General features: G+C 43.9%; 2 long non-coding RNA genes across 3 annotated transcripts in view; both read left to right on the top strand.

Annotated features, from left to right (window-relative positions):
• Positions 1–24,260, top strand: part of LOC129383559 (uncharacterized) — a 158,242-nt gene that overhangs the window by 33,646 nt on the left and 100,336 nt on the right. The window lies entirely within an intron of this gene.
• Positions 6,145–17,005, top strand: LOC126526415 (uncharacterized). 2 transcript variants are annotated; one of them, XR_007598560.3, is made up of 4 exons: positions 6,145–6,925; positions 8,444–8,479; positions 11,146–11,350; positions 14,056–17,005. It is a non-coding gene; the product is annotated as an uncharacterized lncRNA (long non-coding RNA). The 2 variants fall into 2 exon arrangements; XR_011895968.1 differs by lacking the exons at positions 6,145–6,925; positions 8,444–8,479 and having other exon boundaries at positions 9,860–11,350.

Here is a 24,260-nt window from a genome sequence, read left to right as displayed (position 1 = left end):
ACACACCATGGTGGTCAGCAGTTGAATGCAACAACTCTTCGCGGAGGGAAAGTTCCTCGCGGACAATCTGTCGGATCGTCGAAGGAAGGCCGAGGCAAGGACTCGTGTCCACACTGGCAACCGTCGTAACGTTTGCCAACCGACCAAACTCTGGCGCAATTCGACGCATCTTGAGCGTTTCAAAAGTTCTGCAGTGCCGGATGACGTCGGACGCAGAACTGAGGCTCTCCTTTCCAATTAGCAAATTGTACACATCCTCAGCCACTCCTTTCAGCAAATGTCCAACTTTATCTTCTTCTGACATGCGAGCACTGACCACCTTCCACAGCTTTAACACTTCTTCAATGTATGTTGTGCATGTCTCACCTGGTAGCTGTGCCCATTGCGACAGTGTCCTATCCGCACGCTTCTTTTTGGCGACTGAGTCCCCAAAACACGCCTTTAACTCGTCAACAAAATGTTCCCACGTCGTAAGCGCGTCCTCGTCGTTCTCATAACACACGAGGGCGGTATCGGTCAGGGAGAATACCACATTGGTGAGCTGAGCGGTTGCATCCCACCCGTTGGACTTGCTCACTCGTTTGTAGTGGGCGAGCCACTCGTCGGCATCTTCCCCCGCTTTGCCTCCGAAGGTGGGTGGAACTCGGCAGCATGGCAGTGGACTGCTAGGCGCTGCCCTCGGAGTGGCTACTTCTTCTGGCATATCGAAGATGGTCACGGCTGATGGCGGGAGGCTGGCAAGTCGACGGCTTCGACGAAGCTGCGGCAGTGATGGTTCCGTTGTTATGAGCGTTACCCCGCACCTCCACCACTTTGTTACGCGCGAAGGAGACCGTTTATAACCCTTAGGAATGAAGGGGACCGCTTACTTTAGGTCGCGAAGGTGAGCGCAAGAGCGGCCAGCTGGTTAATCAACTGAGCGTTGTCCTCCTCTTCCTTCCTCCACTCGGGACCGCAAGCACGTTCACTGGTCCTTCATGCGTAACACTATTGTACCGCAGATTATGACTTAAAGAGGCTATGGGCCTATATAGTTAGCAGCGTGATTTTATCAAGTCAGGGTGAAAGTGTGTGTAACTTTGTGGACTAGGAAATGAGTGCGTTTGAAGGAGGCGCCAGGTGACTTCCTGTCTCTTGTTGAGCTTGAGATCAAGTGGGGGTTTTGTCTGTCGTCCGAGGCGGTTTGTCTGTCGTCCCTCTTTCCTTTTGTTTCCCCCCACCTTTCCGTCTGTGAAGTGTCTCCCCACCTCCCGTGCTCCCCCCTCCTTTCTTCAAAAAAGACGCTTTAAAAGCGGCACACCGCCACCCCCCGAAGAACAACCCCTGAAGAAGGAGCCGAATGGGCTCCGAAACGTCGGGCTAATAAAATTCAGTTATTTGGTTGGAGTCAGTCTCAAGTCCTAATCGATTTCCCAACCAGACAGGCAATTCTGTCGAAATGTTCAGCTTCAAGTATTAGATCTTGCAGTTGAGTGCGGGAGTTGGTCGACGTTGAGGAGGATTTTGAGAACTGAAGGTTTACTTACATTATTTGCAGAAATAACACAAAGCAATGAAAAGTCATGAAGTTATCGACGACCGGCAGCAAATCGGACGCTGCGGCCGGAGGCAAGAACGAAAAAAAAAACTCTGATCCCTGTCTCTCGCTTTTAACCCCTTCGGTCTCTAGGGGTCACGTCCTTTTCGGCCAATCGTCGAGCCAGCTCAGGTGTCGTCATTTTCCTCCAGTGGTAGGCGCCAGTGCAAGTGCCGTTCCATTCGGCCAATGGGGACGCTCCAAGGGCTGCATTGGACGAGGCTTGGCTTGGGGTCGCCTCCTCACCTGGAAGCACTCAGCTGGAGGAGACAGGTTGCTCTCAAACGACCTTCCAGAGCCGCAAAACAGCTTGGCTCGGGACCAAAATCAACTACCTCGATCCGTGGCAGCCTCCCATTGCAATTTCGGGAAGAGTCAAGCGGGGGGGGGGGGGGGGGGGACCATAGCTCGACGTGCGGGGCATGAGGTCGGGGTTGACAGCCTTTCTGACGGGTCCGGTAACGTGGTAGACGCGCCCCGGTGTACGATAATTGGAATGCGATGGCGATTGGATGTGGTGGGGGAACTTGAGTGATGCCAGGAAAATGGTCCGCATCCAACAGCTCCTCCTCGCCCCGGAAGTTCGGAATATCCGGTGAACTCAATTCGCTAGCCATGAGGAACGCTGATCGAACATGTAATGTGCTGGTTACGAGCCTCGTGTGACGAATTTCTGGATCTCGGGCCCTAGAGAACGTACGTAAAATAAGCAAAACAACATAGTTCTGCACCGCGTGCAAGCGCAGGCTTTTCACCCCTGACCCACCAGGCTGTTGCTACGTCAAAATCAACCTTCGCTTTTTTTCGTTTCACAGTTTTGATAAAGCAGATCCAACCGCCTTTCTAAACAGCTTTCAATATCTCCCTGAATGTCGACAACGCCAGAGTGATATTGTCGTTGGAAAAAAAACGGGAGACAGTTAAACAATTAAAGAAAACAACTTTGATAACTATACACGAGCAAAGTTTTGAAACTACAAGTATGACTTCCAGCCCATAATAACACTTCTTACCTCGTTAGCCAAAGGAAAGAAGGTAATACGTCGGTTTAGCAAAATAACCGGCTTAAACCAGCTGCGTTCCCATTTAACTTGCCCCTTTTGTAAAGGACGGTGAAATTATATTCCTGGAGAATTAGACTCCATCTGAGCAAGCGTCCGTTCTTAGGGGACATGTGTCTGAGCCAGGTCAGAGGAGAGTGGCCGGTCTAGAAGGTGAATTTCGCTGCGTACAGATAACAAGGTAATTTCTGGACCGCCCAAACTAAGCAGGCGCATTCTTTTTCGGACCCGCTGTACGCCTCCTCTCTGCACGTTAATTTTCGGGCTAGCATACCGTACCGGATGCTCCTCCGCGTCTTCGCCCACCTGGCTGAGGTCGACTCCGAACATTATATCACTAGTGTCGTACTGCACGATAAATTCCTTATGTAATGGGTGTACTGAACAGTTCCGATGGTAACGTCTGTTCGTAACCGAGAAGGCAGGTGACGCTGAGCAGGAACAGCTGGTTACCCGAACGGCTCACACTCGTGCTAAGCACTGGCGATCCGGCTGGCCCACTGGTTGCACAGCAGGCATGGAAGAGACGATCTGGCGGGCCTTGTTCTTGTGCTCTTCTTCCTCATTGCAATTACCCCCGGTGGAAAAGCGGAGACATCTTGGCGACTTACGACGTGGAGACGAGCGGGTCATAGAATTGTTTCAGGCGGCGAACGTGAACAACATGCCGTCCATGGCGGCGCTTGTCGGATGTCGATGTAAGCGGCTCTATGACATAGTTGACCGCAGAGATGCGTTCGACGATGCGGTATGGCCCATCATACTGCGAGTGAAGTTTTGTCGAAAGTGCAGGCGTGGTAGAAGGCACGGACAACAAGACAAGTGTGCCGGGAGCGAAGTGCGAATTCATAGCGTCACCATCACGATTGGCTTTTCGTCGTTGTTGGTCGGCGGAGGTGAACTTTCGGGCTAATTGACGGCATTCCTCTGCGTATCGGGCGACGGCTGAAAGGGGAGCACACTCTAACGTGTCTGGTGTACACTGCAAAACCGTAACGATAGTATGTGAAGGATAGCGACCGTAGAGAAGTATGGAAAAAATCTTGTATTACTCTTTGTAGCCGTATTGTATGCGTACGTGACAAATGGGAGGATGATGTCCCAGTTTGTATGCTCCGATGAAACGTACATGGTGAGCATATGACCAAGGGTGCGATATAAACGCTCCGTAAGCCCGTTAGTTCGAGGATGGTACGCCGTGGTGGTCCGGTGAACTACGGGGCATTGAGCAAGCAGAGCTTCAACCACCTGCGACAGAAACACATGTCCTCTATCACTGAGCAGCTCCCGAGGAGGGCCATCACGAAGAATGAAACGATGGAGCAGAAAGGATGCAGCGTCACGTGCGGTCGCTGCAGGTAGAGCAGCCGTTTCAGCATAGCGTGTAAGGTGATCATCATCATCATCATCATCATCACCATAATCATCATCATCAGCCTGGTTACGCCCACTGCAGGGCAACCCTTATGAAAATGACTGTTGAAAAGTTGTTGGCATATTGTTGACGAATTGTTGACTCAATAGCCTTTCAACAATACCTCAACAATTATTGAAACCACAGGCAATAATTCAAGAGTAAAATTGTTGGGCAGTTCACAACAAAAAAGTCGTTGACTAAATTCTGTTGGTATATTGTTGAATAGTATTGAGTATTATTGAGCCATTGTTGAGCAGTTTTCAACAATAAAGTCATTGACTAAATTCTCTTGATATATTGTTGAATAGTATTGAGTATTATTGAGCCATTGTTGAGTAGTTTCCAACAATAAAGTCGTTGACTAAATTCTGTTGATATATTGTTGAATAGTATTGAGTATTATTGAGCCAATATTGAGTAATTTTCAACAATGAAGTCGTTTACTGAATTCTCTTGACATATTGTTGAATAGTATTGACTATTGAACCATTGTTGAGTAGTTTCCAACAATAAAGTCGTTGACTAAATGCTGTTAACTTATTGTTGAATAAAATTGAGTCACGAGCAATATTGAGTTTCAAAGTACATGTGAAAAACACACGCACATATATATGTGTGCGTCTTTTGCACATATATGTTGCTTTACTGATCACTTGATCACCATTGCATATATACAGGGTGTTGTTTCACGTTACTTGAACCATAGACGTATATACACGTGTTTCAGCTAACTTTACTGAGAGTTTAAAAATATGCCGATGCACCATAAGACGATGCGACCAAATGCATGTTGCTCACTCTTGTACGTGTCACGCTATTCTTGTATTTTTCCTAAGTAGTTAATTAGTCAAGAAAATTAGCCATTCTGAAGGAACAAAGTTAGGCGAAAAATTCTAATTAGAAAGCTCTAGAGCACTTTGCAAAACGTCCTATTAGGCAATTTCTCACTTTCTATCTATTAAGTGTTAGTGTTTTTCAGCTTACTGCGGATGCCCGTGAAATAGAAAAAATATCACCTGACATATCCGCTTGCGCGCCGTGCTTGCAGCGCTCCCAAACGAGCATACCATCTAGCAGGGTGTGTTGCCGCTTAAAAGGCAACAGGGCAGTGACGAAGGCGTTGGCTGTGGTATTGACGCCAGCGACGTGCTTCCCTCGCTGCGGTTCATGATGGCGATAAGCAGACGGGTGTTCACACCGGTTAAATGGCATGTTTTCGTTTGTGCGCAGAAGGCTTAGGAGCAGTGCAATCACGACTCGCAGGCGGGCATATGTCACGTGGGGCTTTTTCTATTTCGCGAGCGTCCGCAGTAAGCTGAAAAACAATAATACTTAACAGATAGAAAGACAGAAACTGTTTATTCGGACGTGTTGCCAACAGCTCTGCAACTTTCTAATTGGAATTTCTTTCCTAACTTCCTTGCTTCAGAAGTTGGTTAATTATGCTTGCCTAATTAGCTAATTAAGCAAAAATACACAAATAGCGCGACACGCTACATACCAAAGGGAGCAACATGCATTTAGTCGCGTCGTCATAGAGTTTACACTCGGCCTAAAGTTAGCAGAAACACCCTGCATATATATATATATATATATATATATATGCAGTTTCAGAAGACAAACGTCCCTACAACCGATGATTGGACGCATCCTGCATTTCCATCGGCGTCCATTATAAGGGGCCAGTGCCCTGGCTGTGTGTTAGGAAACGGCATTGCATGCCTCCATGTTAAATATGATCAAGGTGGCGGAGAACGTTAACAAAATTCAAGTCTGGGGTTTGACGTGCCAAAACCACGCTTTGATTATGAGCCGCACCGTAGTAAGAAACGCCATATTTATTTTTGCCATCTGGGGTCCTTTAACCTGCACCGAACGCACAGTACACGGTAGTTTTTGCATTTCACCCCAATCGAAATGCAGCCGCCGCGGCCGGCATTAGATCCCAAGCACTCGGGTTAGTAGAGCAACAGCTCAGCCACTATGCCACCACGGCGGGTGCGGCGGAGAAAGGAGTGAACATCGTTTTTACAGAGTGCGTTTCGCTTACCCGTTAGCGCGCTAAACAGAACGAAACGAAAAGCTTGGCCGATATGTACGACATGGTGCTCATATTTCACATGGAGGCCAAATTCTTTTCTGTGACCTAGACGGGGTGCTGGCGAATGTGTTCGGAATCTGCTCGGCCACCAAGCACAATCTGCGCTGCTATACGTTCTCGGTGACAAATCGCACAGCGCAGGAGCACACGCACAAATGTTTAAAGAATGGGACGACAGACCGCCCGCAGTTTGCCATGACGTCGAAATAAGAAGCACAAACAGCGACGTTTCTGTACTTTTCTGGTCAATAGTTCAGTTCGCATGGTTGCGGCACGCATTACTTTTTTTTTTTTTTTAAATCCAAACGACGAAAACTTTGCGCGCACAAATTAGCGCGGCGTTTGTGACGTTTGAATTTGGCGCCTTTTCCCGCGCATGCCATTAGCTCCGGCCGGTGCACAGCGTTACTGCGCTAAAGAAAGTAGTTCATCAAAAAAGCGAAGCAAAAAACTTTTATACACTTGCAAATCGCCACAATTGTTCAGTAATAACATGAGATTACATAATTTGTTATCCAATGGTACAATTTATGATAATATAAGCGTGTATTTGTATGAGTGTACATGTATGATTGCGCGTTTGCGATGTTGCTGCTTGGCGCATTCCGGCGAGTTCGTGCACGCCGTTAGCTTGAGAGTTTCCTGCGTTTTCTGTGTTCTTTGTGTGCTTCGCTGTGACATCCTTGGAATATTCCTGCGTGTTGCTCGCTTTTTATGGACTTGTTGCCTCGAAGATCGCCATGATCGCCTCCGACTCAGCGACATCAAGGGTGAGTGAGTGTTTCGAATTCCCCTTGTTCGTCCATTGCGACGCGGTGAACGGAAGCGGGGAAATGATTTCAGCGCTTGTGCGTGTCTTCCGCGCGCGTCTTTTCTAGTTTTCATTCCTAGTACTATCCTTCCGTTGCGAGAATGGGTTGTACAGCACTAGATTTGTGGTAGATAACGTGGAGTTTTGTACTGGTTTAACATTACACTCCGCTTGTGGTGACGTAAGGCAGCTATGTGGTGCCACCTAAAACAGGGCATGTTGTACGCCATGATTTCTGATACGGTGTTCGAGCACCGATTGAGTTAGCCTTATTAATGAGCGCAAAACAATGCGACGTGAAACCATCCGATCTGTACTGTAATCGAAGATATTTCGTTTGCGCCACGCTAGTACAAGGCGTGTGAGCGAGCTTTCAGCAAAAGGGGGGGGGGGGGGTGCGGTGGGATTGGCGAAAGTGTATTCTGTTGCGCTGTTCCCTTCAGGATCGAGTGACTCCGCGGTGCTTCAAGGCCACTATCTGACACGCCGTGCGGCCGATGTTCGCGCGATCGGAAAACACAGAGGAGGCTGTCGCGCAATAATAATAAAGAATTTCAAGGGTGTACGTGCGATACGTGAGATACAATAGGGTTGATGCCACAGAGTGCTGCGAAATCATCGACTTATACGCCTTGCCAACCGCGTGCGTTTTGTTTACCCCCAGGTCGCGCGCATTCAACTTTATTTTTTCATCTCCGTTCGTCGCCATCGAGTGCTTCGCCCAAACGGCTTCGCGTAGGCGCTCTTTGCATTCACGGAAAGGCAGATTTCATGGCACTCCAGGTCCTACAACATTCAAAATAATGTAATTTCGTGAAATTGCAGCTTTTCGCACTTCAGTAACTGATTTAACAATAGTTTCAAAATCAGTAAAGGAACGAGATGCCTGGCATATCTGCGTTGTCGTCCCACTGTGTTTCGAGGCGGCATGTATACGTTATCGGCAACATAAACATCAATAATTAGCATTGTTTCTTGTGACTATAGAAGTAGCTAGTTATGTCGAAAAGCAATTTTTGCTTTGAATCAGAGCACTATAGAGTGAACAGATTGAAAGGGGAGCGCATCGTTGTGAACTAAATCACGACGCTTTGCCACAAGCTTGGAATAATGCTTTGTCGAAAGAGCAGTTCTGTGAAATTCTTTCTTTGAGAGTAAGCAAAACTTCAGTAGCATCAGGTAGACGGGGAGTAAAAGAATGTAACACTGGTTTTATATGAAGGAGCTGCCTTTAATATGTGGCCATAACAGTTAAGTAGATGCGTGGAAATAATGGTTAAAGTAACTAGAGGAATGTGAAATAAATTTTTTGACAAGCTCACACTGCCATTGGCAAGAGCGGCCACACTTTAGTGTATTCAATGACTAGTCATTTGTATCCGTCCATTTATGTCAGCCTAATGGTCCATGTAGCTCTTTTGATTGTCGCTTTTGCTGCATCGTGGCTTCACGTTTTAATAGTGACATCTTTTTTCAGATTCAAAATGAGCTGGGAGAGGCCCCAGCTGGAACGGTATAAGTGAATTCTTTGGCCATCCATTCTGTAGCGTCACGATGATCAAATACAGTGATACCGTGAAAATGTATTGCAGGAAGCAGAAAAAACAACAACATTGCTGATGCAACTGCAACGCATTTGCTCCAGTGATCAATTGGTGCAGAGTGCCTTCATTAGGAGACATGGTGCCTTTAAGCACTCAGCTTAAAGACTTTGCAACTGCACTGGGACTGGGAGTGAATTTCATTGTCACTTGTGAACATATTAAACGCGGAATGTGCCGTTTTCAGTGTATATGCCTGATATGAGAGGGGCGTTCAGAAACTTAGTGTGGACATTAGTGCGCACTAAGTTTCTGAACGCCCCTCTAACTAACTAGAGTGCACATCTTTCTAGTTCTACCAGAACGAAGGTATTATGACCTACGTCATACAGCAGTGCACAGCTAGAGGTATCAAACCAGAACAGCAGCACCCTTTGAGAAAGTTGGCTGAAGAACGAGCAGCGATCGGGGCTTTCTGCATTTCAAGGGCCAAATTCCAAAAAGATTGATGCCGAGCTGGACGGTGTGAAGTGCCGGTCACCACATGCTGTAGCCAGCATGGCATTTTTAATCTCCTTGGCATTATGTCTCGTTAAGATACAGAAATTGCATCACTGCTCATAAAGAAATTGGAAATTGGGAGGTTGAGGGGAAGTGGAAGGGCTCCCCTCTGGAGCAGCCTGTGCATGCCCTTTGCTATACTGATAATCCTACCTTAATGAGAACCAGTGATGCATGTTAACCTATTACGCAGCCAAGTGCATTCCTTGTTTTGTATTAAGGGGACACTAATGACACCTTAAATGAATTTAAAATAAAGCATCGTCTTAAATAACTACTTCTGTAACTTTCTTGGTAGTTGTTTGATTATTAGAGAAAATAAAGCTCAAAGTTCAATTTTCTGAGTATCGCCCCAAAATCTTTGTGCTGACACCTCATTGTCACATCATGGATTCCAAGTATTTTTTCAAACTTGGGCTGTATTGGTTCTGTAAAAGTTCCTGACGCTTTTTATTTTGGGTTTTTGGAATACGATGAAGAACATCTTTATTTGTAAAAAAAATTGCTACACCTCAACAGACGTCATCAAAATCCATGACGTCACAGCAAGCGGGTGTGGTAACTTCAAGGCAGCACTGCCACCAATCTTTCCTCTTGCTGCTTTTACAGTTTACTCAGCCTCTTGTCACGGTATGAGTGAATCTCTTGAATTGTAGGAAGGTCATGTACAGATACATCTAAAATAATTTTTCTGCTTTCATGCCGTAGTTGCTTAGGGGTGTTGGCACAGCTCCGCTAAGCACGAGGTCACAGGATCAAACAGCCGCATTTTGATGGAGGTGAAGTACAAAACTGCCCAGGTACCTTGCAGCCTGATTTGGTAAAAATTAGTCCAGAGTTCCCCACTAAGGCGTGCCTAAACATCAGATTATCGTTTTGGCACTTAATACGCCAGAATTTAATTAATTTAATTTTGCTTTAGTGCACCTTTAAGCTGTAGAATTCATAATGTTTGCAAAAACTCATGCTCAAAGTATTCTCCATAAAGATTAAATAAAGAGTAGATATAAGTGTCTATTTATATTTTGAATTGTGGTGATACATGATGACTATTAGAACGGTGGTACGAGACAGACAGAATTGTAATACAATGTATGACGGCACGATGATGCACATCGAGGAAATGACTGAGTTTCCCTAGAGGTCCCTGACGTGGACATCAACTGACTGTCCACAAACTTCTGAGTTCACTCCGTGATCTTGTGCAGCCTGTGCTTTGCGAGTCGATTAATTTAATTCAGGTGGTGGTTGGCACATACTGTCCTTGCAGCTTATGTACATTTCATACAGTGGAGTGGAATCTCGCATATTACTTCTGCAGCACAGCAAGCTAACGTGACGTGTAGTGGTAATCTTAGTAATGATCGACAATCATGTCCCTCTTTGAGCTCCTAATGCTGCTTGCCAACACAAGCAGCAGCAGTTGCCCAAGATAGCGGGAAGGAGATTCATTGAAAAGTGGCATATGCCCAGGGTCGCATACCCAGTCACCCAAGCTGTTCCAACGGTTGATTTTGAACTCTTCCCTTAACATAGCAGCCCAATCTCCCCATTAGACCATGGACTACCTATTGACACAATTGGATGGGAAAATAGAGACAAACACCTGAAAATATGAAGTATCCTAAAAATGGTAATCACAATAAATAGTACTAGATGTGCATTAGCGCAAGCTCTTGGGCCAGTTGGTGCGTGATGAACTTGAAAAAGGGGGGTACCAGCAAAACAAAGGACGCGCACACACGTAAAAGGCGTTAGACAGGGACGGACGCTGGTCCGTCCCAACGTCCGTCCGTGTCTAATGCCGTTTCCTTGTGTGCGTGTCATTTGTGTTTCGCTGGTACTCCCCTTTTTCAAGTACTATATGTTTGGATACTTTGGCTTATTATTCTTGTTTGTGCTGGATTGTTTTTCTGAAACATGTGGCGTCCAGACAGCATAAGAAGCTTGTAAGAAGTCAAGTTTAGCAATCTAGATTTGCAACAGGTACTTTTGTAATTTATTTGCAGTAGGGCTGTTGTGTGAATGTGCTTGAAATGCTTAAAACTGTTTTGCTAACATTTACTTAAACATGCAGGTTCACATAGGTTGAAGGAGTGCACATTGAGAAGGTTATCCTGGCACAGTTTACCATGGCCTGCCATGGTAGACCAGGAAAGTTTGCAAGGGCCTTGCTTCACCATGTGTTCACAGAGGAGGAGCTCATGGGCCATTTGGGCTTTGGAAATAACACCAAGGGGCAAAAAAGGCTCTTGACCCCACCAGGGTCAGTGCTGTTATAGGCAAGTACCATATATCCTGTCTGGTTGCATTTTTACATTCACATTTTTTTCTAAAATTATGAACTTGCCATTGGCATAACAAACGACTTTCAAGTAGCCCATGTGTGCAATTGTATGCGACAATAGCCTACTATTTGGATTGACTGTTCGTACGATCTTAAGTGCGTAATGCCGCCATACTCAAATGCTTCTAAAATTTAAAAGCTGCCTTCACTGCTGAAAGTTTTTAGAGGCTCCACCACATAAAATGAGCTGCATTTGCGCATTAGCAGTGTTACTTGGCTGTCATTGCAAGGAATAGTTGTCTGTGAAGCACGCTCCAAATCTATTGGCATGGAGGACATGTTAGCCTGAAAAGTTATTCTAATACGCGAATTGCGGAGAAGGTATGCTCTAGTGTGGTTACTGCTCAGCTCGAGCAGGAGCATGTTCACCAAATTGCAGAAGTTAAAACAGCTCTCCAGGTTCTGAGATGTGAAACAGTAGTTTCACCAATTTTAACAGACCACATTGAATTAAGGTTGCTCCTATATTGAAGGAGGTCCATGTGATGCCAGACAGCAGCCTTTTAGCAGAGGGAACCTGAGTGGTGTGGCAATTTTCTTTTGGTTGTTTCAATCAAAGAAACAACAGGGACAGAGTTGCAAGCATTGCTGTCAACAGTACTACGTTTAGTGGGCGCTTACTCATTCTAAGCACTTAACCTATGACTCGTATTTATTAACGCACACTTTATCACTTTGTATTCTAAGATATGAAAAAAATATTTATGTGTATTCTAAGATATGAAAAAAATATTTAGGTGGCTTTTCCCCATATACTTCAATAAATTGAGAATAGGCTCTTGGGGCCTAATGTATAAAGCTTCTTACAGACCATCGGACATGTCCACTACTCCCATTCTGAAATTGTTAGAATTGATTCCTGCTCCCTTACTTCACCTACCTGTTAACAGGGTTATTATGAACCATTGCCAAGTAGATTATGGGCTTAAATTAATCAAAAAGATGAATGGGCTTTTCTGTCACTCTTGTTTTGCCCGTTGAGGATCACATTTTGGGGAGAAATATGCCTCTCTAATTTAGGAGTTATGTATTTTTTGTGGTGTGCAAATGCTCAAAACTTTCGAATTGAATAGTGTCCTATTCAATTTAGTCTTTGAATGGTCACTATTTGTAAATGCGAGTATTCTAATATTTCGAAACACCAATAAAACATGAAATTTGAGCCAAAGTACGGTAAATTCTCGCCTCCAATAACATAGTGTAGACAAAACGTAACAACTTCTAATAGCAGACCAGGCTACGTTACTTCAGTAGCTGTACTTTAGAGGCTGTACAGCAATCATTTATGCTTACTGAAGAGTCCTGTGCATGTGACGAAACTTTCTGCTGCTCCATTTGTGCTTTTAATAAACAGCTTTTCATAACATAACAATGACAGAAACTTGCTAACTTTAATAATACTAGGATGTGAGCCTCATCTTACATTAATTGTGATATCAGCTGTTCATTATTCAGAAACTATCCATTATTTGATTTGCTTCTAGCATTATTCGGTTCAGCCTCAAAAATCACTTTTCGCGCACCCTTAATATTTTTATTGCAGATTTAAGTTCTTCAGAGTGACATTCCGAGAAAATAAACTGGTAAATAATATTTTTAAATAACAATAAAGTGGCAATACCATTTCAGTATTTGCAGTTTTACATGTTTTATTTTTTTATGCAGGATAAAGCAGCATAATTTTTTTGTGTAATGAAACTTACAAAAAACTTGTGGCAACACTCCCAAATTACTGCAATGACAGACACCAAGGAGCTAGGTGAAAAATCAGTTTTGGAGAAACCCAAGGAGCGACAGCACTATAAGAATATTTTCTAGAAGTCTCAGAAGGTTGCAGCACCTCCAGTGGGATGCTAGGCAACACTTTGTTCTGAAAAGGCAAATTTTTTTCAGAACGTTCCATCACAGCCACAGATGTACGGCAGTGAACCCTAAAAGGGTTAAAGAAGTCAGTCCTATCGCATATGGCTCTTAAAAGACGGCATTTCTTCGTCTCTGTCACATTCTGCATGTGTCATGCTAAGCAGCTTGGTGCACTACACGGAATCCTCATTAGAACAGTAATTGAGTCGTCGAGGCAGAAAACATACTTCACTATAAGCAGTGTCTTCTTTAATGTAGAAAGTCTTAAGTCATTGTAAGGCGAGAAGTACATTCCGATTGCATGTGAACTCAGGAAACCTAACATCAAATGAAGCTACACTCAGTTGTAGTGACATGACAGTATCGTATTTGGAGCATGGAAAAGCACAGTGAAGTGCAGCAAATTTTAATTATGAAAGTTACAACAAATAATTTTAGTTGTCAGTTCAGGTTTATTTATGAACGACATGAATTTGTTTCACCATTTCGTTTCTCAGCAAGCAAAGCTCACATCTTTCACATTGAGGATATTCATAAAGTTATTTTGCTACAGTGTTTTGTTCCTCTTTGCCCTTTCCTGCATTTGACACTTAGTGGAGTCCTGTGCCGCACTGAATAAATTTAAATGGTCATGCTGTAAAGCTGTACCCGTGGAAAGTTGGACTAAAGCAACACAAATACATAAATCAATTTCGTTATAACGAGGGCAGATTGCATGCCATTCTTTTGCATTTGAAGGTGCTTTTTAAAACTTGTTCTGGCTTCTTGTTTTTGCAGGCTTCACGTGTCGCAAATTGCCTGGTACCAACATGCCCTATGTAAAGAACTGTGGCCTCGCTTCTCGCATGGGACCAATAACCTCTCAAGAGCCCAAGTTGGACAGCTCAAACCAAAACACAAGTGTTGTGCTTTTGTAACTCTCGACATTTTTATGTTCTGTGTTAGTCTCCTGAAGGGCCCAATTTGGATTTCTCAAATGAGCTTACAAATGTTGTGCCTTTCTATGCCTTCACATTTTTATGTTAATTTTATTTATGTTAATTATGCTAGTCTCCTGAGAGGTCCACATTGGATTGCTCAATCCAGAATACAAGTGCTGTGCTTTGTTATAGTTCACTACATTTTTATGTTAGTTTTTGGTATGGTTCTAGTAAGGAAAGTGTTTCCTTATTAGTATATTTTTTAAGTATCTTAAGCCATTTCATGCCAAACCACCCAATTTTGTCAAGAACTGTTCCATTATGGCAAACCATTTCAAGTTTGCTTGATTTTGAGTAGGTACAATGAGAAAATTTGCTTTCGCACATACACTTGAGTCGTTCTAGGGCAACCAACCAACGTTCTTTTGACCATCACAGATATAGTTGAAGCTCCAAACTCTTGCTCCCCATTTATTTTCATTCGCAAAAATTTTTTTGAACTTTGGCAAAAATTTATTGTTCTTGCCCAGCTAAGCTAGAAGGCACTGATACACGTTTCTTCTGAAAGGGAAATTGTATGATCCAAATATTCAGATGGTGTTCATGTCAAGAGACTGAAGTGGTGTGAGTGCCAAAATTTGCAAAGTTTGAATTTTCTTCTAACAGGGAAATACAGAAGGCACAAAATAAATATAAAATCAGACTGGTTGACTTGGGATAGCTGCAAAATATTTCAAGCCTTAGAGGTTCAGATGATCAGCTAAAGAACTGTAAAGTTCAAATTTTTTGCAAGAAGCTTCGTGTTGAAGGTAAAAAAAATTAGCTTTGGTGGTTGGCACAAAAGTATATGTCGCCCATCGTTACACAGCCCTACATGTCTGCTATACATGTGACAAGTAACAAAAAGGTATTATTGTTTAAGTGCGATAAATTATTTTTTATAATGTTGATTTGTGGATCACACATACAGCATAAATATAGCATAAATATATGAAGCCATGTCATCTAGTAAGGAAATATTGTTAATATAATTAGCCACAAGAACTATTCAACAAACTGACTGCCTTTTTTATCATTGCGAAGGCAGGTGACGTCTAGCGCTGCAGCTGCAGTCTCAATTCGTATTTTTTTAACATGAACACAAGAAGTGGTTGCCAATGGTGTCTGACCACATCATACTAAACATGGCACATATGACTTATAGATGAGCATGTTCCGGCTTTAAAACAGTGGTAGCAAACAACACCACAAGAATTTGTTCGTACTCATGTAGGTTTTCAGTCCTAATTATGAAGGTGTTTTCTACTTGCATCGTCATTGGGCTTCAGGGAGCAGGGCACAAAGTGTCCTGCTCCCTCTATGTTGCATTGCACTGCGACATGCCCTTTTAAAGGCTTTGTATAAACAATATCAGTGCTCTTTCTGGATTTACTGTCTACATAATAGCTGATATTTCTTTTTGTAAACTGCACGAACCATATCTTTTAGCACTGTAGGATTCCCTCACGTATTTAATACGTACGAGGTCTGTTAGAAAAGTATTTGACCTTTTTTTACGAACACCTGATGAATATGTAACAAGTGCATTTTCATCAGCCGCCCTTGAACCTTTGTGCGCATGCACGAATTTTTTCCTGCCTGCCAATAGCGTGACTTGCTGGGACGCAGCATTTGAATGAGGTAGTACACAGTGCTCTCGTCGGTTTTTTATTGCAAGAAAAATGGCGGAGTGACTGGAGCAGTGCTACTGCATCAAATTTTGCCAGAAACTGGGCGACAGCCAAGTGGAAACCATTCCGAACATTCAGACTGCTTTTGGTGACTATGCTATGAGCAGCACACAGATTAAGGAGTGGTACAACCAGTTTAAAGACGGCCACGCATCGGTGGAGAGCGAGCCATGCTCCAGTCGGCCATCAACATGCCGAAATGACCAGGTCATTGCCGAAGTGAACCCCGTGGTGATGCGGGGCTGTCGTGTGACTATCCAAGAAATTGTGGTAGAGGTGGGCATCAGCACATTTTATCCACATTCCATTATCACTGAAGATTTGGCCATGAAGAGAGTTGCACCGAAATTCGTTCCCAAACTGCTCATGATGGAGCTAAAGCAACTTCGTGTTGAAGTCTCACAGACATGCTGGATTCCACAAACAGTGACCCCAACTTCATGAACACCGTAATCACTGGTGACAAGTCTTGGGGGTATGTTTACGACCCGGAAACCAAATCCCAGTCATTACAGTGGAAGTATTACACGTCACTAACCAAAGACCGCTAAGTGCGCATCAACGTTAAAGTGTTGCTGACTGCTTTCTTTGACTTCCGCAGTGTGGTACACCACGGGTACACACCACAGGGTCAAACAATCACTAAAGACTACTACAGGGATGTCCTCCATGGCCTCTGTGATGCTGTGTGGCGCAAGATACCGAAGTTGTCAACAGGAAATTGGCGCATCCATGACGACAATGCTTTTCTCGCGCTTGATTCAGACTTTTTTGGCGAATAACCAGACTCCTGTAGTTCGACAGGCTCCTTACTCTCCTGATGTGGCCCCCTGCGACTTCTGGCTGCTTCCCAAAATCGAGAGGCCATTGAAAGAAGCGCGGTTTCAGACAAGAGAAGACATTATGGCTGCAACGACAGCTGAGCTAAACTCCGTTCTGAAAGAGGCCTTCTCGGAATGCTTCTAACAATGGCAGCACTGCTGGGAGAAGTGACTGGAGTCCCAAGGAGACTACTTTGAGGGTGATTAGGTTTCCAACGCTCCAGTTATGCCAGTTTTTTTTTCTTCAGCCAAAGGTCAGATACTTTTCTAACAGACCTTGTATTGATAGTTTATGTGCAATGGCTGTATGGTTTACCTGGCCCACACCAAACACAAGCCTCGTTGCGTTAGAGCATGTGGCCCTTGGCAATAAAATGCAGACCCTAACACCGCTTCTCTGTCATCTGTGTGGAGACAAAGCCAGCTTTGTCGTGTGCATTCCCAGCCGGCAAGCTGTGCGCACATCCGAGAAAAGTCGGTGCTGACAAAATTTCAAAAAAGAATTTCTCGCATTTAAAAATAATGCCTTCTTTAACTTCACACATGCATAGTAGACATGTAGAGCTATCCAATAATGTATCACATATTTTTTGGCCAACTACGAAAGCTGTTTTTTCCTTCAACATGAAGCTTCTTGCAAAAGATTAGAATTTGTTTTTTTTTTACAGGCGATCAGCTGAACCTTCAAAGCTGCACATATTTTTTTGCTATACTATGTCACTTGGGCTACCATTCTGTATTTAAGTTCTGTCCTGTGAATTTTTCGTTACGAAAAAAAATCTAACGGATTGCAATTTGACTCATTTTTGCCGGTGCCAAAAGCAATTGAAGTATTCAAATATTTGAAAAATTGGCTATTTTGGCAGTTGCATCACTTCACCGTATTTGCACGCACACCATTTGAAGGCCTCGATCAATACAATGTGCATTTGAAAAAGAATGTTGATTGATGTCCTCTAGCTCAGCTGAGCAGGAAAACTAAACTGTCACCAAAATGCTACAAAATATCTGGCAAAAATTAATAAAAGTGGGCAACGAGTTTTGAACTCTAGTAAACACATGGCAATGTTTCAGCTATATGTGTGGTGTCAAAAAACACTGGTCGATTCGGCATGGAATTGCACACCTGCAAGTGCATCTGCGCCATTGTCAGAGTTCAGTAAAAACTGCATTTTACATAGCTTTGTAAACATGGTTTATTGCTATCTAAAATACATGAGTAAAAATTATTAGGTATAAGTCGGCTTAAATTTAAAATGCAACAAAAAATCTCCGGTCATGGCAATGATGTGCCTTTCATGTTTGCATGAAACCATATCTTTTCTGAATTCTTTCGTTATTTTTTGTGACAGTGAATAAAATTGAACTCACAAAAGGAGTAACTTTGTTTTATTCCAGCACATCACTAATAGTTTTTTTTTCATATAAAAATCTGAAGTAGTTAATATGAATAAGTCGCTTGATATGGAATGACCTGCGCAGGAACGTTATCATGGCAGAAAACGCAACTGTATCATGCAACAGCAATGCAGCATAATAAACTGCTCCCATAAGCATCACTTATTGTGATTGCCATATTTCAGAAGTATGTAAGGTTTACTGAAATTGGCACACACTATTCAACCAACAAATAAGGATTGTACAGTGGTCCTTTTTCAGTTTTACAGATTTTTTTTAAAGTTGTCTGTGCCAGGTAGCATAATTTTTCTTCTTGAGCTGGATTATTCAGAGGTGGACATTACTAGCACAAGAAATGGAAACATTAAACTGATTCTCATAAATTTATTAATTCACTTAAACATCACGGCACATATTTCAGTTTGCAAATTGTAGCCAGTGAGGTTGAAAGACATATTCACTTGAAATTAATTTCCAGGGTGTTACCAGTTGCGAGATTTTTTCATAAATGTGAGAGAAATACATGGGCATTCCGGTTACTTTTGTGCTTCAATGCATAACAGTGCGTTTTGTTAACAAAAAAGTGCTACAGCAGTGCATTTCTACAGCCAGTTTGATGGCATGTGTCTCGTTACTGGTGTCATTCTGGAAGTTCGTTCTTAGTGCATACACCTTGTAAAATTACCGTCTACAATTCGTAAAAACTTTATTAGGAACTGAGTTTTTCTTAATCAGCTGACTATGGTGTCTTGATTTCTCATGCAAGTAATGTTTGGCACTCTGTATCTAGAATTATGTTAGCTGCAACAGTCCGTGTTTAATTAATTCCATGAAACTTAAAGATAACCACCCTGCATATCAGGTCTCATTTGAGTGCGGTGGGCTCAAGCAAATCGTGCCATGGTAATAGTACCACTGGCTCCCTAATAGAGAAAGCAAGTACCTTTTTGAGTGTTCTTATTGACAGTCATGTCAGTCTGCTTCTACATTTATTTATTTAGGTATTTATTTTTTTAAATTTATTTCTTTTGGGAAATGTGTTTTACTTGAAGGCCACACATACTACACCTTCAGTATTCAATTTCGTTATGGTGTCAAGCTGCAGGAAGTTTGTACTGTGCAATAGTTTTTAAGTTTCTGGTGTTCTCAAACTACAAATGGTTGTACATTTACACAGATGTTTGGTTACAAATAAACAGTTCACCTAGAAAAATGGTTTTTGTCTGCATCAGTTCAGCACTCTTAGTTTTGTGGAGGACCATTCACTCTGACAATTGAAAAAAGTGGCATAATAGTACTGCTAGCAGTTTTGCAATACGTCTTATTACAGCCAATCTAGGAGCATGTTTTGAGCCCAGGGTGACAGAGGCCTGCGATACAAAACGGCTGTATTTAAATTTTATCCCTATCCTCTCACAGCAAACATACCAACGTGACATCAAAGGTAATTATATGCAACATAGCTCAGCAGTATCTTAAGGTAAGTGCAGGTTTAAACTGCTAAATACCCAGTGGGGCATAAAGGGATTTCAACATAATTTGTGTTGATGTTCAACAGATCTGCAACAATTCTTCCATGGGCTTTCAATATTGACGAACAACACATTTCAACAATACGTCAATGGGCTTTCAATTTTGAGACTGAACACATCTTCAACAATGCTTCAATGGGCTTTCAACATTGACAAACAACACATTTCAACAATACCTCAATGGGCTTTCAATTTTGAGCTTCAACAATGCTTCAATGGGCTTTCAACATTGACAAACAACACATTTCAACAATACCTCAATGGGCTTTCAATTTTGAGCTTCAACAATGCTTCAATGGGCTTTCAACATTGACAAACAACACATTTCAACAATACGTCAATTGGGTTTCAACATTGACAAACAACACATCTTCAACAATGCTTCAATGGGCTTTCAGCATTGAAGTACACCATAGTTTCAACGATATGCCAATGATCTTTCAAATTGAGAGGCCACAATGATGTTTCTGGTGAATGTCGTGGGCCAATTATCAACACTTGTCAACAATTTCCTCAATGATGTTTCAACAATTCCTCGATGATCTTTCAAGGTCATTTGTTGACGTTGAACAATGATACGTCAATAACCTTTCAACAATTTTTTTTGTAAGGGAAAGGCCTCTCCCATACTCCTCCAACAGCCCCGGTCATGTACTAATTGTGGCCATGTTGACCCTCCAAATATCCTGATCTCATCTGCCCACCTAACTTTCGGTCGCCCCCTGCTACGCTTCCCTTCCCTCGGAATCCAGTCCGTAACCCTTAATGACCATCGGTTATCTTCCCTCCTCATTACATGTCCTGCCCATGCCCATTTCTTTTTCTTGATTTCAACTAAGATGTCAATAACGCGCGTTTGTTCCCTCACCGAATCTGCTCTTTTCTTATCCCTTAACGTTACACCTATCATTCTTCTTTCCATAGCTCGTTGCGTCGTCCTCAATTTAAGTAGAACCCTTTTCGTAAGCCTCCAGGTTTCTGCCCCGTACGTGAGTACTGGTAAGACACAGCTGTTATACACTTTTCTCTTGAGGGATAATGGCAACCTGCTGTTCATGATCTGCGAATGCCTGCCAAACTCACCCCAGCCCATTCTTATTCTTCTGATTATTTCACTCTCATGATCTGGATGAGCAGTCACTACCTGTCCTAAGTAGATGTATTCGCTTACCACTTCCAGTGCCTCGCTACCTATCTTAAACTGCTCTTCCCGTCCGAGACTGTTAAACATGACTTTAGTTTTCTGCAGATTAATTTTTAGTCCCACCCTTCTGCTCTGCCTCTCCAGGTCAGTGAGCATGCATTGCAGTTGGTCCCCTGAGTTACTAAACAAGGCAATATCATCAGCGAAGCGCAAGTTACTAAGGTATTCTCCATTTACTCTTATCCCGAATTCTTCCCAATCTAGGTATCTGAGTACCTCCTGTAAACACGTTGTGAATAGCATTGGAGAGATCGTATCTCCCTGCCTGACGCCTTTCTTTACTGGGATTTTGCTGCTTTCTTTATGGAGGACTACAGTGGCTGTGGAGCCGCTATAGATATATTTCAGTATTTTTACATACGGCTCGTCTACACCCTGATTCCGCAATGCCTCCATGACTGCTGACGTTTCGACTGAATCAAACGCTTTCTCGTAATCAATGAAAGCTATATATAATGGTTGGTTATATTCCGCACATTTCTCTATCACCTGATTGATAGTGTGAATATGATCTATTGTTGAGTAGCCTTTACGGAATCCTGCCTGGTCCTTTGGTTGACAGAAGTCTAAGGTGTTCCTGATTCTATTTGGAATTACCTTAGTAAATACTTTGTAGGCAACGGAAAGTAAGCTGATCGCTCTATAATTTTTCAAGCCTTTGGCGTCCCCTTTCTTATGGATTAGGATTATGTTAGCGTTCTTCCAAGATTCCGGTACGCTCGAGGTCATGAGGCATTGTGTATACAGGGTGGCCAGTTTTTCTAGGACAATCTGCCCACCGTCCTTCAACAAATCTGCTGTTACCTGATCCTCCCCAGCTGCCTTCCCCCTTTGCATAGCTCCCAAGGCTTTCCTTACTTCTTCCGGCGTTACTTGTGGGATTTCGAATTCCTGTAGACTACTCTCTCTTCCATTATCATTGTGGGTGCCACTCGTACTGTATAAATCTCCATAGAACTCCTCAGCCACTTGAACTATCTCATCCATATTAGTAATGATATTGCCGGCTTTGTCTCTTAACGCATACATCTGATTTTTGCCAATTCCTAGTTTCTTCTTCACTGCTTTTAGGCTTCCTCCGTTCCTGAGAGCTTGTTCAATTCTATCCATATTATACTTCCTTATGTCAGCTGTCTTACGCTTGTTGATTAACTTCGAAAGTTCTGCCAGTTCTATTCTAGCTGTAGGGTTAGAGGCTTTCCTACATTGGCGTTTCTTGATCAGATCTTTTGTCTCCTGCGATAGCTTACCGGTATCCTGTCTAACGGAGTTACCGCCGACTTCTATTGCACACTGCTTAATGATGCCCACAAGATTGTCGTTCATTGCTTCAACACTAAGGTCCTCTTCCTGAGTTAAAGCCGAATACCTGTTCTGTAGCTCGATCTGGAATTCCTCTATTTTCCCTATTACCGCTAGCTCATTGATCGACTTCTTATGTACCAGTTTCTTCCGTTCCCTCCTCAGGTCTAGGCTAATTCGAGTTCGTACCATCCTGTGGTCACTGCAGCGCACCTTACCGAGCACGTCCGCATCTTGTATGATGCCAGGGTTACCGCAGAGTATGAGGTCTATTTCATTTCTAGTCTCGCCGTTCGGGCTCCTCCACGTCCACTTTCGGCTATCCCGTTTGCGGAAGAAGGTATTCATTATCCGCATATTATTCTGTTCCGCGAACTCTACTAATAACTCTCCCCTGCTATTCCTAGTGCCTATGCCATATTCCCCCACTGCCTTGTCTCCAGCCTACTTCTTGCCTACCTTGGCATTGAAATCGCCCATCAGTATAGTGTATTTTGTTTTCACTCTACCCATCGCCGTTTCCACGTCTTCATAGAAGCTTTTGACTTCCTGGTCATCATGACTGGATAGCACTGCTAGACTCGCCTCACTAGATAACGTTCTAGCGTTAAACGTTGCCAGGTTCATATTCCAATGGCGGCCTGTCCAGAGCCAGGGATTCTTAGCACCCTCTGCAGCGTCGCAGGTGTGACCGCCGCCGTGGTCAGTTGCTTCGCAGCTGCTGGGGACTGAGGGCCGGGGTTTGATTGTTGTCTTCATATAGGAGGTTGTGGCCAAGTACTGCACCAGGGTGGCCAATCCTGCTCTGGTGAGGGAGTGCGTTACCGGTTCTGGTCACCGGGATCAGGCCACACTCCAGGCCTGTTTATGCAATTTTATCAACACGCGGATTTTTTCTTTTTACTGTGGTGGAAAATTGCGCGGCACCGGGATTCGAACCACGGACCTCTTGCACGCGAAGCGGGTGTTCTACCTCTACGCCACCGCTGCGACAGTAAGGTGATCAGCTGCGACAATAATCCATCGTTTTGCAGCCGGTGTTAGCGGTAGCGGCCCGTACAGGTCAATTCCCACGCGGTCGAAGGCACGAGCAGGGCACGGAAGCGCCTGTAATAAACCGTGGGCCGGGTGAGGCGGAGATTTGCGGCGTTGGCATTGTGGGCACGAGCGGACAAACTTTTGGACAAAAGTAAACGCTCCTCGCCAGCAGTGACGTTGCCGCAGGCGCTCATACGTCTTCAAAACGCCTGCGTGTGCACATTGTGGGTCAGTATGGAACAACGCGCACATGTCGGAACGCAAAGTCCTAGGGATAACCACGAGCCACTTGCGACCACCGGGCTGGTAGTTGCGTCGATACAAGAGGTCTTTCCGGACAGCAAAATTGACAGCCTGGCGACGCGGGGAGCGGGAGATGAGAGATGCAGGCGAGCCAGAAAGGAGATCCAAAAGAGAGGCCACCGAAGAATCCTTGCGCTGTTCTGATGCCAAGGCGTCGATGTCTACCGAGGACACCACCTTCATGGTGGAGAGGGAGGCCGTGTCGGCTGGCAGCGGAGAGCGGGACAGAGCGTCAGCGTCAATGTGCTTGCGACTTGCGCGGTATATGACGAGTATATCATATTCTTGAATGCGCAGAGCCCTGCGGGCAAGGCATCCAGACGGGTCTTTTAAAGAGGATAACCAACAAAGGGCATGATGGTCAGTAACCACATCGAAATGCCTGCCGTATAAATAAAGGCGAAACTTCCCGAGTGCCCAAACGATGGCCAGGCATTCTTTTTCTATGACGCTGTAATTGCGTTCCGCTTGCGTCAGCGCACGACTGGCGTAAGCTACGACGTACTCGGAGTAGCCAGACTTGCGCTGCGCAAGGACGGCGCCAAGCCCAATACCACTGGCATGGAATAATCGGGGACCCGAAGCACTGCTCCTGATATCAGAACCTCTTTCAGGTGCTGAAATGCGCTTTCATTGGCCTTACTTAACCGAGTTTTTCCGGCCCTCCCTTTCGGAGGGTGTCAGTCAGGGGACTTCCTACTTGTGAGAAATTTGGAATGTACTGCTGGTAATGT

Source organism: Dermacentor andersoni, chromosome 8 (assembly GCF_023375885.2).
Source record: "Dermacentor andersoni chromosome 8, qqDerAnde1_hic_scaffold, whole genome shotgun sequence".
Classification (NCBI taxonomy): domain Eukaryota; kingdom Metazoa; phylum Arthropoda; class Arachnida; order Ixodida; family Ixodidae; genus Dermacentor; species Dermacentor andersoni.
The sequence above is the reverse complement of the archived record's forward strand: the minus strand, read 5'-3'. Positions and strand labels throughout refer to the sequence as shown.